Genomic DNA, 4,130 nt, shown 5'->3' with positions numbered 1-4,130 from the left:
GCGCTACAGGCCCGAGCAGTGGAGGTATACTCCTCTTTGGAGATCGCTCCCCCTTTCCACCGGGTGTACGCTGCCTTCTTGGCAACCAGGCGTTCCTGGACGTCCTTGGTGAGCCAGGGAGGCTTTCGGGCACTCTTGCCCCCTTGCTTCTTGTTGGGATTGTCATCCCTTGGGCCCCGAGTATCGTCTCCTTAAGGAATGACCACTCATCTTGGGCACTGAGTTCCCCTGCCCTCGAGAACCCCAGCGCCTCTCCCATTAATCTCCTCAACTCGTTAAAGTTGGCCCTCTTGTAGTCTAGGGCTACCGCCTTGCTGCAGGCCCTTGGCACCCTGCGCTGGATGATGAATTCCAGCAAGTGATGATCGCTATCCCCCAGGTGGTCAAGGACGTGGAGGCCCCTTACCAGATCATCGCCTGCGGCCAGGACCAGATCCAAGAGGGCATTTCCTCTGGTGGGACCGTGCACCTCCTGGGTTCAGTGGAGGTCCTGTATCTTAGCCAGTAACCTCCTGGAACGGTCTGACCTGGCTGACTGCTCCTCCCAGCAGATGTCCGGGTAATTTAGATCACCCTTGACAACTACATCCCTTGCCTTAAGTGCTTCTGCAAGCTGGCCTGAAAATTCCTGGTCCAGCTCCTCCCCTTGGTTGGGGGGTCTGTAGTAGACCCCCACCGTTAAATCCCTCTCCCCACGACCCCCTTGTATCTTGACCCAGAGCACTTCAGCTTGCCCCTCCTCCAACCCCATTTTGCTGGCAGAGGATGTGTATTGACATAGAGCGCCACACCCCCTGCCTTCCTTCTTCACTATCCCGCCTGTAGAGCCTATAGCCCGTAATGCTCACTGCCCAGTCGTGGGCAGTTAGAGATCAGAAGGCAATATTTTACAGTTAGGGTGGCCAAAATCTGGAACCAACTTCCCAGGGAAGTGGTCCTTGCCCCTACCTTGGGCAAATTCAAGAGGAGGTTGGACGATCACCTGTCTGGGGTCTTGTGAACCCAGCATTCATTCTTGCTGTGGCAGGGGGTCAGGCTAGATGATCTGTTCAGGTCCCTCCTGACCCTAGCTACTATGAAACTATGTAGTTCAGTTTGCATAGATACAAACTCATTTAGAACCCCCAAAACTCGGGTACATGTAATGTGTGATGCCATTAAGCCACACAAAGGGAAATTTTCATCACGTGTACATTATGACATTATCAAGTGGACTATAGACAGGCACAGGAGGGACACCAGCCCACCAACTGTTAGCGCCAACCTCGTGAAGGGACACTTGGAGGGGCTGGATGTGTTTAAGTCAGCAGGCCCGGATGATCTTCATCCATAGGTGCTGAAGGAATTGGCCAGGGTCATAGCAGAGCCACTGCCATGGCTGTTTGAGCACTCGTGGCACTCAGAGCAGGTCTCAGAGCACCGGAGAAGGGCCAATGTGGTCCCTATTTTCAAAAGGGGGAGGAAGGAGGATCTGGGTAATTATAGACTGGTTAGTCTCACCTCTATCCTTGGAAAAAGCTTTGAAAAAATTATTACAGCTCACATTTGTGGGAGTCCAGCAGTAAAAATAATACTGAAAGGCAACCAGCATGGGTTCATAGCAGGGAGATCCTGCCTGAGAAACCTTGTTTCTTTTTACGACAAGGTCACAAATTGCTTAGATGCAGGAGTCGAGATAGCTGTAATATACTTGGACTTTTTAAAAATCTTTGATACAGTGTCTCATCCCATTCTCATAAATAAACTAAGTGGCTGTGACGTAGATGATTACAGGGCCAGGTGGGTGGCAAATTGGCTTAAGGGATGCACTGAGAGAGTGGTGGTGGATGGGTCGGTATCGACCTGGAAAGATGTGGGCAGTCGAGTCCCACAGGGATCGGTCCTTGGACCAGTGCTATTTAATATCTTCATCAACAACTTGGACGAGGGTATGGAAAGCACTCCGTCCAAATTTGCAGATGACACCACATTATGGGGCAAAGTAAACACGCTAGTGGGCAGGGAATGGATTCAGGTGGATTTGGACAGGCTGGAAAAGTGGGCAGAACAGAATAGGATGCAGTTTAACAAAGATAAGTGCGAAGTGCTGCACCTGGGGAGAAGGAATCACCAGCACACTTACAGATTAGGAGACTTCCTAAGCAGCACAGCAGCAGGAAGAGATCTCGGAGTCATAGTTGATTCAAAGATAAACATGAGTCAAAAATGTGACAGTGATCAATAGAGCTAACCGCACTCTATCATGCATTAACAGGGGCATCACGAACAGGTCCAGGGAGGTGACACTTCCCCTCTATGCGGCACTGGTCAGGCCACAGTCGGAGTACTGTGTCCAGTTTTGGGTGCCGCACTTCAAGAGGGACGTGAATAACCTTGAGAGGGATCAGAGGAGGGCCACTCGTATGGTTAGGGGCCTGTGGGTAAGGTCATATAAGGAGAGATTGAGGGACCTGGATCTCTAGTCTCTGCAAGAGAAGGCTGAGAGGTGATCTTGTGGCCATCTACAAATTCATCGGGAGGTGTGGGTGGGCAGCAAGGAATAGGAGATACTCTATTTATCAGGGTGCCCCTAGGGGTAACTAATAACAATGGCCACAAACTGCCACAGAGCAGGTTTAGAGGAGTCATCAGGAAGAACTTCTTTACGGTGAGGGTTACCAGAATCTGGAACGGGCTCCCAACGGAGGTGGTGCTCTCCCCTACCCTGGGGGTCTTTAAGAGGAGACTGGAGAAGCAACTGGCTGGGGTCACTTGACCCCAGTGCTCTGTCCTGCCCAAGGGAGGAGGTCTGACTCGACAATCTACTGAGGTCCCTTCCAACCCTAACATCTATGAAATCTATGACGTGTACGAGCGCCCTAAAAGAACAGGCACCCACTTCAGTCACTGTGGAGGCCAAAGCAGCACCACGCAGATCAAACACACTATGCTGAGCACACCACAGAGACAGATTGAACGATGTTAACGTTAGTGATCGAACGTTGTTTCTGTATAAAAAAAAATGATGTATTAAAGTTGTGTTATAGTTAGAAACCTAGATGTTTAAAGAGGGGTGATGTGGGAATAGTACATGGTCTCTTCAAGGGAACAGCTACTGGAAACAGAAACACTAGAGCTCATGTTGTTTTGTGATTCAGAGCTGGTGGAGACCAGCTGGGAGTGGAGGGAGCTGCTGGTAGAGTTGCCTGCAAAACATTGCTAGAGCTTTTCATGAAGATAAAAAATAAGATTTGCTTTTATCAAGAAGGTGGCTGGGGCTCCCGGGGCAGGGCAGGTGGGCCTGTACCTGGAGCACGAGGCGCTGCACGGAGCGGGCCCCCGGCCCCAGCGCGAAGGGCAGCTCGGCGGAGCAGGGCCCTCGCGTGTCCTTCTCATTGAGCAGCTGCAGCGTCCCGGCCAGGCCGCCCGGCGCCCCCTCGGCCTGCAGCACCACGGCCGCCGCCGCACCGATGCCGGCCCCACCAGCACCAGCCTAAGGGCCGCCCCCCTCATCAGTGCCAAGTGCAGCCTGCAGCCCTCACTCCCAGCCCCGCTGGGGCCCCTCGCTCCCAGCCCACAGCCCCCATCCCTGCTGCTCTTCCACACCCCCGACCCACACCCCCAGTACCCCTTATCTCCCAACCCGCACCACCGTCCCCCCACACACCCTGCCGGAGCCCCTTTCCCAACCCACAGCCCCAGCCCTGCCAGAACGCCTCACTCCTGACCCACAGCCTCCGCCCTCACCTCCCAACCTGCAGCCCCCTGACCCCACAGCCCTGTGGGTGCCCCTTAATCCAGATCCACAGCAACCCCGCCCAGCACCGCCGGTGCCCCACACTGCCGCCCCACAGCCCGGGAGCACTTGGGGGCCTGGAGGCCACGAGGGCTCCCAGGCAGATCAGGCCCAGCAGGGGCCCCATGTTGCAGCCGCCCTGAGGGTGCGTCTCCTCCACTCTGCCCTCCCCTCCCCGCGGCTCTGGCTGATCCACAGAGACAGTTTTGGGGGGGGGCGGGGTCTGGAGGCCTATGAATCATTAATGTACCAAGGCCCTGGGCTCAGGCCAGCATTGTGGGGGTGGGGGGATTTCCCAGGGTCTGGCCAGATGGGAGGATAGGGGGCAGGGCAGGAGTGAGGGGCAGTGGGAGGC

The sequence above is a fragment of the Alligator sinensis genome, unplaced genomic scaffold (assembly GCF_000455745.1).
Source record: "Alligator sinensis unplaced genomic scaffold, ASM45574v1 scaffold184_1, whole genome shotgun sequence".
Taxonomy (NCBI): Eukaryota; Metazoa; Chordata; order Crocodylia; family Alligatoridae; genus Alligator; species Alligator sinensis.
This window is presented reverse-complemented; position numbering follows the sequence as displayed.